Raw genomic sequence first — 10,652 nt, 5'->3', positions numbered from 1 at the left:
GCTCATTCAACAGACACTGAGTGCCTGCTGTGTATACGGCACTGGTTTGAGCCTTGAGGATACACTGAACCAGACAGATGTGGTCCCTGCCCTCACAGAGCTTATCTGTACCCTCGGAGAGAAAGGAGGGGAGAAAGAGAGGAAGAGAGGGCACAAAACACACATGCACACGCACACATGAATACACACGTGGACAGACAAATCATTTTGAAGGCTCCACCCTCACGACTTCACCAAAACATAATTACACAAAGGTGAGGGCTTTCACGTATGACCTTTGGGGACACAATTCAGTCCTAGAGCAGACCATGTAATTGATATGGATAAGACCAAAGCCAGTGTGATCCCTTCCGCCACCCTGGGTGGTGGCTGACTGTGGACCTGAGAGGGTGGCATCTCAGGATGTTGAGTAAGGGCAGGAACAGGAGGGGAAGGGGTGTGTCAGCTCTTGGGCAGATTGAACGAGGGCTCCAGCCTGGAGGTAGAAATGGCACTGTCCTGACAGGGTGATAACAAATGAATGGATATGGGACAGCTGCTTTCGTGGAGGGCAGATGACTCAGTGGGCCTTTAGGCTGGGCTTCCTGCCTTCCAAGATTGGTACAGTAAACACAGGGTCCTGGAGCAGCTGCCTTCCCACTCTCACCCCTGCAGACAAATCTTGCAGAGAGAGCTTTCTACTCCAGGTCGGAGAGGATGGGTAGCTTCCTTTGAGGTTTCCATTGTCAGAGGGAATGAGTCAAGGCAGGAACAGGGAGGAGACTTACCCTTCCCCCACTCAGCCCCTTTCCTGCCTCCCACCCTCATGTCAGTGAGGCCACGGAACACTGGAGGGAGCCAGGAGCTTCTCTGCCACCTCCCTGCCCAGCGACAATGGGCAAAGCCGTCACTAGAGCAAAGGTGATCATTAAACGGGGGTCTGCTGATGTCAAGGCAGATTTCAGAGAGATGATAAAAAGAACATTATCAATTTAGTGAACACCTCACATCACATTCTGTCTTAGTAGCCTAGGAGATAAGCGCTATTAACCCCATTTAAGAATTAAAAAAATCAGGAGTTCCCACTGTGGCGCAGTGGAAACTAATTCAACTAGGAACCATGAGGTTTTAGGTTTGATCTCTGGCCTCACTCAGTGGGTTAAGGATCCGGAGTTGCTGTGAGCTGCGGTGTAGTTCGAAGACGCAGCTCAGATCTGGCGTTGCTGTGGCTGTGGTGTAGGCTGGCAGCTATAGCTCCAATTTGATCCCTAGCCTGGAAACCTCCATATGCCGCGCATGCGGCCCTAAAAAAAAAGATCAAAAAAAAAAAAAAATCACATAGGATGAATAAGAACAAACTAGACTCAATTTTTTTTGTCTTCCCCCTTATGTTGAAGGCTGTAGCATGGCATAATATTAACATTCCTAAAATGCAGATTTCATCAAATTGCTTCCCCAATGAGGAGTTTCACAACTTCCCTAAGGTCTACAGTCATTCCCAAATCTTTTTATCAGTTTCTAAGGCCTTCTTCCTTTATTTGGCCCTACTCTCCTAGGAAGAACAGTTAGTGGACCCAGCTGACCTCCTTCCCCTTCTCAGCTCCCTTCTCCACCACCTCCTCCTCCCTCTTTGCCTCAGGACCTCTCCATCCAACTCATTCCTCCCTCCAGATGTGCACTCCTCTTTCTACCATTTGAATTATTCCCACCCTTCACGATCCAAGTCAGGCTCACCGTTCCCTACAGCTTTCCCCACTGGCAGATGTCTGGGCTAATTAGTGATTTAGTCTCCTGAACACAAGTCAATTTGGAACTGAAGATATCAGAGCTGGAGGAGACGCAGCTAGAGCGTAATCATCTGAGAACAGAATTTAGCAAAGTGCCCTCAGCTGTTTGACCTCCTCTAAAAGCTTTCTTTGGTAACTGGGGCTTTGATGGTAGAATGTGCTGGTGGAGATTGCTGGTGGTTCAATATTGGCCTCAACCACTAGATGGCACAGTTGCAGCAGCATGCTTCCAAAGAACACCGAGGAATGAGGGAGTTCCCAAGTAGGTTCAGTGGGAATGAACCCAACTAATATCCGTGAGGAGGTGGGTTCGATTCGTGGCCTCACTCAGTGGGTTGAGGATCCTGCATTGCCGTGAGATGTGGTGGGGGTCTGAAGACGCAGCTTGGATCCTGCATGGCTGTGGCTGTGGTGTAGGCTGGCAGCTGCAGCTGCAACTGGACCCCTAGCCTGGGAACTTCCATATGCCATGGGTGCTGCCTTAAAAAAAAAAAAAAACAAAACACACAAAAAAACCCAAAGAATGCCCAGGAATGAGAATTAGAGGAAAAATGATTCCCAAGACTGGCTGGAAGGAACCTTCAGAAGTCACATAGTCAATCTCTATGCCTTCAGAAAAATGGAGATTTTTTTCGCTTTCAAAGACACAACTATGAGGAGCTTGCTTCAGTGCCTCCACAAAGGTTTTGCAGTGAGGGGTCAAAGAGAGGACATGGTTCTGGCATCTAGTCCCTCTGCTCCTAAGTCACATACACACTCAGCTTCTGTTCCACAGGTTGCAAAATGAGAAAGTTGATTAAATCATCTTTAATATCCTTTCGAGATCTTTGATACAGATCATTTAGAACTCACCTAAGTTCTTGCTATACTCCGCTCTAGTCCATTTGTTTTCTTTTCGCCCTTATTGTGTATATGTGTTTAGAACTCTAAGCGATAGAAAGCACTGATGCAAAATAACTATGGAGTGCACAGTTGGAGGTGGGAGCTTTGGGAGATGAAAAGCAAAGTCACTCATGGTCTTTCACTCTGTGATCTACAGGTGGAAAGAAACTATGTTGTAAGATGAAATAGAAGAAGGGACACTAGGCAATCTATGTCTAAGGAACGAGGGAGAGTTGTGGGACCAGGGCATTAGGAGCTCAGAGAAGTGGTCAGGGAGGACTTCATGGAAGAGGTGTGGCCAGCTTGGACAGGATATAACTGCACAAGAACGCAGAAGAGGATTTCCAGACAGGAGGCACAGGGTGCCTTCTTCTTTGTCAACTGTAACCACAGTCCCCACATTTTAGGAGTTGGGTAAAAAGAAAGAAGAATAAAAGAGTGAGAAAAAGAGCTGGAGAATGGGACGAGAGGCAAGAAGGGAAGAAAGGATGGAAGGGTGAGCGGAGATCACATTCTGGAGTGAGGTACATCAATTCAGAGGTGGAGAGATGAAATTAGAAAACCCAACTGTAAGCTGGGAAAGTACTCATTTTTTCTGTCAAAACCTTATAGAACCAGAGAATCATAGGCTTTCAGGGTTGGAAGGGACCTCTAATTCAAACCCCTCCATAAAAGCCCTGTAAAATGATCGTCCAGTGTTTTCTTGAATACCTACCACGACACGAGGCTCATCACCTCCTGAGAAAACCCACTCCTTTTAGGAAAAACTCTAATCGATATTCTTTCCAGTAGGAACCTGACATTTACATTGCTGAAATTTCCAGTCACTGGTTCTGGATTTGTCTTCCAAAGTGACCCAGAAAAGATCTAGAACCATCCTCTGTGATAGAAGCTGGCCATTCCCCTTGCCTCAGGTAAGTGCCTCTCAGTGGGTGCTTGTTACACCAATATTCTTAAATCCATGTTGCGTGGCCAGTTGCTGTCTAACTTGTTCTATCTTGGGGCTCAGTTCCCTCTTAGCAATGTAGCTCGACACTTTAGGATCTGGAAATTAATCTTGACAGAAAAGATGGAACTGAGGTCAAATAGAGGTTGAAAAGTTCTGCTAAGTTTGCACTTCTAGCACCACTGTGTCCTTTCTCTATTTCTTGCTCTGAACCAAAGTACAGCAGACTTTTTTTCCCTTTTAGGGCTGCACCCGTGGCATATCGAAGTTCCCAGGCTAGGGGTCCAATTGTAACTACAGCTGTCGGCCTGCCACAGACACAGCAACACCAGATCAGAACCGTGTCTGCAACCTACACCCTAGCTCACAGCAACAGTGGGACCCTTAACCCACTGAGCGAGTTCAGGGATTGAACCTGTATCCTCACAGACACTAGTTGGATTCGTTTCCCCTGAGCCATGATGGAAACTCCCTTTGTTAATTTTTTTTTTTTTTTTGTCCACACCCCGAGGCATGTGGAAGTTCCTGGGCCAGGGATCAGACCTGTGCCATGGCAGCAGCCTGAACTGCTACAGTGACAACACAAGATCCTTAACCTGCTGCCCAAAAGGAGCACTCCTTTTGCGGTTTTATTTAATTAATTAATTTTGTCTTTTGTCTTTTTAGGGCCACACTTGCGGCATATGGAGGCTTCCAAGCTAGGGGTCTAATTGGAGCTGTAGCTGCCGACCTACCCACAGCCACAGCAACGCCAGATCCTTAAGGCCCTGATCGAGGCCAGGGACCAAACCCACGTCCTCAGGGATGCTAGTCAGGTTCGTTAACCACCGAGTCACCACAGGAACTCCCCTTTGTTATTTTAACATCAAAAACACTTCATTTCATTTGGAACTTAACCTTTCTTGGCCTTGTTCCCACAGCCCCGCGTCACAACTTTACATGCATGATAAGCCTGTGGTTTTCTATCTATTGTGGATAAGAATGCTAGAGAATTCTCTTTCCTCAGCTCAACCAGCCTCTTCAGAGACACTTCCTCACCCGTTTCCTTATTTAGTTGATTGAAGACCATCCCTTTCTCTGGTGATTGGAACAGAGTTTGTTTGTTTGGTTAAGCTGTTAATGTGATTTTTTTTTCTTTCTCTTTCCTTTTTTTTTTTTTAAATTTTTTTTTTTTTTTTTTAATTTTTGGCTACCCCAAAGAATATGGAGCTCCTGGACTAGGGATCAGATCTGAGCCACAGTTTCAACCTATGCCCCTGCTGCAGCAACGCTGGATCCTTTAACCCACTGTGCCAGGCTGGGGATCAAACCTATGTCCTGGTGCTGCAGAGACACTGCTGATCCCGTCACACCACACCAGCAAGTCCCATTTAAAAATTTTTAATGACATTTATTTTTTCCTTCTAACTTTACAAGCAATACATGTTCATTGCAGATAACTAGAAATACATAGAAGTGTAAATTAAAAAGTGACAGTCACCCATAATCCCCACTCCTCAGATAAACCACCCTGAGCATTTTGATGCATTTCTTGCCAGTATCTGTATATATTTTAAATTGCGGTATAGTTGACTTTTAATACTATATTAAGGAACAGAGATTCCTAACCGTAAAAGCCCCATGTGAGGAGTTCCTGTTGTGGCACAATGGGATTGGTGGTGTCTTGGGAGAGCCGGGACTCGGGTTTGATCCTTGGCCCAGCACAGTGTGTTAGGGATCTGGCATTGCAGTAGTTGAGGCTTAGGTCACAACTGTGGCTCTGATCTGACCCCTGGCCCAGGAAATCCATAGGCGGTGCAGCGGCCAAAAAAGAAAGAAAGAAACAAAAAAATATCCTCATGAGCACATTTATGCTCTTTTTCCAAGAAGAGAATTTTTATACTTTTCATCATATTTTCAAAGGGGTCAGACACCCAAAAAAGGCTAAGAACTGCTGCTTGATAGCCTTTGTGGGATTCTGTTTATCTTTCCTCTGAATGTTTTGACATTGCATCTGCTGTGTCCAGCCTTCCTCCGGGCTACTTCGAGCTCTAAGATAGCGAATCCCCTTCCCCCAGGACCCTCTTCACTTCCCCCGTCTCCCAGCCATTCCTTGAGTCACACTTAGGTTTAGAAAGAAAGGCAGTTCCACCTTTTATTTTCACATCTTCTTCGGCCTTGCTTGTAGCCGAATCAGCATTCCTACCAAGCCCCTCTGAGCCTTCCTCTGGACTCTGCTGGACCCTGGTGGGCACACCCCTCCCCCCCAAGTGGAGCCCCCAGCTTGTATCCCTCTGGTCCCTTCCCCTATCAGGCTCCAATGGTCTCCACTGGGCTTCCTTCCCTCAGATGATTGGGTTCCTGTGGATGTGAATATTCTTGATAGTCAGCACTTACATGCCCGCTCTCCCACCGGTTTTATTTTTCTTAGAACAGAGCCCACTGTCAGATGGAGATGATTCACATCTCAAATTGTTGGGCATACCCAAGAAGGCATGTATACTTTCTAAAAAAATGTTATTCTTGGAGTTCCCATCGCGGCGAAGCAGAAATGAATCCGACTAGGAACCATGAGGTTTCGGGTTTGATTCCTGGCCTTGCTTACTGGGTTAGGGATCCAGCATTGCCGTGAACTGTGGTGTAGGTTGCAGACGCAGCTTGGATCCTGTGTTGCTGTGGCTCTGGCATCTGCCAGCAGCTGTAGCTCCGATTGGACCCCTGGCCTGGGAACCTCCATATGCAGCGGGTTTGGCCCTAAAAAAAAAAAAAAAAAAAAAAAAGATGCAAAACAAAACGTCATTCTTTTGTATTTACACAAACCTCCTAGGATGTTAGTTATTAGGGACTGAGGCGTCATTTCATATCCAAGATGCATGGTCAGTGTAAGGACAGGAGGGTGTCCTGAGTGTCTCAGTTTGTCTTTGTGGAGTGAGACTTTGGTTTGGGCACCTGAGCACTTGAAACAGCATGTGGCAGTGCTGGTCTCAGGGATCCTGCAGCTTCCCAGTCCATGGGCTTCAAAGGAAATTTTAAAAATGACCACCTTAACCCTACTTCTTCTCCCATTGCAGCCTGCCCGCCTTGAGTTCTCAGTGCTGCCCTTATGTGTCCTACATGTTAAGGAGAAACCAGAGGTCAAAGTTCTAGCGTTTAAAAGCTTGGTTACTAGTTGAAATGTGGAGAGAGCTCTTGTGTGGTTAGTTTCACAATCATTTACTTAATGCATTTTATTGCTGGTGCTGCAAGTTTTTGTTTTGATTTAGAATTTGTGACATTTTGCCAGTATCTAGTTTCTTATCCTGGTAGCTGGCATTTTTCCAGGCCTTGGGGGGTTTCTAGAATTGAATAGGACCTGATCCTTGTATATCAGGACTGATAGGTGAGCTGAGACATACGTTGTGCACAGAGAAAAAAATATCAAGCGGAAGGCAAAGGCTGTAAGACAGATACAAGCAAAGAAGAGGGGATCTTTAAAGGGAAAAGCAGGAGTATTTCCAGTCAGCAGGTGAAAGAAGGTTCTTTGGAGGAGGGACTGGTAGTGAAACTGTGGGGGTGGGGCAACCTTGGTATGCTCATGGAAGGGGGTCGAGGGTAAGAGTGCAGTCTCCTTCCTATAAATGTAATACAGTTCATTGAGTAATTAAAAAATTTTGAAGAAAAGAGTGCAGTCTCAGGGTCGGGATAGGTCTACACTCCTGAGCTGTGTGACCTAGGGCAAGTTTTTCACCCTTTCAAAGCCTCAGTTGCCTAATCTGTAAAATGGGGATCATAGTATTGGCCTCATTTGGTTATTACAAGGATCAAATGAGTTCGTCCATGTAAAGCACTTAAAACAAGATCTGTAGCATAGTGAGGACTCAAATATTAACTCTGTAGGGGAGAAGGGTATTCTAGGCAGAGCGTACGTACAGCTCTAGGAAAAGAAGGAAAATGAAAGGACAATTATTCTTTTGGGAAACACTGAATAATAGAAATACCAGGAAACAAATGGAGGGAACTAATGCTTATCATAATAGCAACTCCCTGTACTGCAGAATTCCTCTGTGCTAATGCTTTCCGAGCACTTCCTGAGCATTGCACACTTGCCCTTCCCAGCGACTCCTCAAAGGGAAGGTGCAGTTACCTCCACTCTACAGGTGAGGAAACGGAGGCTGAGGGAGGCTAAATAACTCCCGCAAGGACACTTGTTGAGTGAGCAGAAGCCTCAGGAATCAGACCCACGTTGCATGCTGCCTCAGCCTCCATTCTTTTCTTCCGCCCCCCAGCCTGCCCCTTTATTTAGAAAATGAATATTTTAAGATTAAAACTTATATAGTAATCACTTTATATGCAATAATTAGTTTATCTTTCTTTTTTTTTTTTTTTTTTTTGCCATTTCTTGGGCCACTTCCTCGGCATATGGAGGTTCCCAGGCTAGGGGTCGAATCGGAACTGTGGTTGTCAGCCTACGCCAGAGGCACAGCAACACAGGATCCGAGCCGAGTCTGCAACATACACTACAGCTCATGGCAATGCTGGATCCTTAACCCACTGAGCAAGGCCAGGGATCGAACCCGAAACCTCATGGTTCCTAGTTGGATTCATTAACCACTGAGCCATGACAGGAACTCCAATAATCAGTTTAAATTAAAAACTATATGTAGTAATCAGAGCATGTGACCTATAATTATTATATTCAGCTTACAAAGTGCTTTCATAACCCCATTCTATTTTTTTATAATGATTTTTATTTTTCCATTATAGTTGATTTACAGTATTCTATCAATTTTCTATTGCATAAAGAGGTGACCCAGTCACACATACATGTATACATTCTTTTTTCTCACATTATCATGCTCCATCACAAGTGACCAGACATAGTTCCCAGTGCTGTACAGCAGGATCCCATTGCTTATCCATTCCAAAGGCAATAGTTTGCATTCAGCCTCCATTCTTAAGCACCAGCTGTGGTACCCTCACTTTCTCGACCCCTCCTGGCTCTGCCCCATGCCCTATAGTTTGTCACCCTGCCAAGTCATCTTCTCATTCTGGGCTTCAGTTTCCTTTTGAAGTAAAGGAGTCAAGGATGCTCTGGAAGTCCCTGTCTGCTCTAGGGAGTCTGATTTCTTCCCCCCCTCCTCAAAATTTGTCTTTTTCATTTTTTTTTTTTTTGGCCATACCTACAGCAGGTGGAAGTTCCTGGACTAGGGATCAAACCTGCACCACAGCTTCCATCCAAGCCACTGCAATGACAAGGCCAGATCCTTAACCTGCTGCACCACAGGAGAGCTCCTAAAGCTTGTCTTTATTTAGCTGCTGTGTATCATTCCAGCCCCACAGGTCTTGATGATAGGAATGGCACAGGAAGTAGAAAGCCAAATACCCAGGTCCCTTGGTAGAAATGACTAACAGCTTAAAAAAAAAAAAATCAAACCAGCATGTAACAGGATCAGTGCAGAAAAACTGAAGTGATTTGCAGTAAGGCAGTCACCAGAGACAAGAGACCCCTCCAGGGAACAGGAGTCTAAAGACTGACCTCAAAGGAAATGGGGAATGCTGCTTTGGGCTCCAGTTGGGAAGGTAGAATGAGGGGATGTTTTCCTGTGACCCCAGCCTCTGATCCTTTTTTGTGGTATCTGGGGATCTGGTTGAGATGAATCTTCAGGGTTGTTGGGGGAAGAAATTGAGCAGAAAGAGTTATTCTAGGGCAGAGAGGGGAGGCAGTGAGTCACTTGCGTATGACTTGCCATCAAGTTGGACATTCTTGTTTTTCCTGGGAACTTGGAGTTTGTTAGAAGTAGTTTTGTGATACAATCACTCTCATAGTCTTTATTAGCTTTTGTTTTCTAGCTTGATAAAAAATACAGTTAAGGAGTTCCCATTGTGGCTCAGCAGGTTAAGAACCCAACTAGTATTTGTGAGGATTAGGGTTTGATCCTTGGCATCTCTCAGTGGGTAAAGGATTCGGCGTTGCTGAAAGCTGTGGTATAGGTCACAGATGCAGCTCATATCTGGTGTTGCTATAGCTGTGGCTGTGGCTGGCAGCTGTAGTTCTGATTCGCCCTGGAACGTCCATATGCTGCAGGTATAGCCCTAAAAAACAAAGAAAGGAAAAAGAAAGAAGGAAAGAAAGAAAAAGACAGAAAGGGGAAAAAAGAAAGGAAAGAAAAAGAAAGGAAAAAATACAATTAAAAATTGCCAAAATAATAAATAGGGCTGGGACTTACATCTTATAACCCACGCATGTAGCTAATTTCATATATTTTTGGCAATTCTTTTTCTTTTCTTTTTCTTTTTTTTTTAGGGCCATGCCTGAGGCATATAGAGGTTCCCAGGCTAGGGGTTGAATCAGAGCTACAGCTGCCCATCTACACCACAGCCACAGCAACGCCAGATCCGAGCCCCATCTGCAAACTACACCACAGCTCATGGCAATGCCAGATCCTTAACCCACTGAGTGAGGCCAGGGATCGAACCTGCAACCTCATGGCTCCCAGTCGGACTCGTTTCCACTGCGCTACGACGGGAACTCCTATTTTTGGCAATTCTATCATGTGCTCCTCCTCCACCTTCGGCCATGCTCCAGTTAGTTTCTGAGGGGCTTGGGGAGTTCTGTCCCTCTGCCTCAAAAGCCTCCCAAGGTCACCTGCCACAGTGTCTCAAAAGTCCATTATTAATCACCAGGCTCCAGAGGGTTTGGGCTCTGAAACCCAGAACGTCAGGGTTTGGAACTGAGGATGACAGTATAAGCAGTGAGTGACCAGGGGCAAAGGGCTCACCGCCAACCCCCCCACCCCCCACCCCGCACCTCAGTGTCCTCATCTCTAAAACAGGGATAAAAAACAACGCCCATCTCATTAAAGGGTATTGTGAGGAAATGACAAGCTGATATTGATGAAGCATCTAGTACCATGCTTGACACACAGTAAGCCCTTGATAAATGTTGGTTATGACGTTGTCACCCCTCTGTCATCTTAGCTTCAATCTTACTGAGTGGATTGACCAGTAGGATCCTGAGACACTGGGCAACAGAGGTTCATTTTGTGACCCAAGCAATGGAAAGCTCTAGAAAACTAGGATGGTCCCAGTCTGAAGGTTTT

The sequence above is a fragment of the Sus scrofa genome, chromosome 12, assembly GCF_000003025.6.
Source record: "Sus scrofa isolate TJ Tabasco breed Duroc chromosome 12, Sscrofa11.1, whole genome shotgun sequence".
NCBI classification, from domain to species: Eukaryota; Metazoa; Chordata; class Mammalia; order Artiodactyla; family Suidae; genus Sus; species Sus scrofa.
This window is presented reverse-complemented; position numbering follows the sequence as displayed.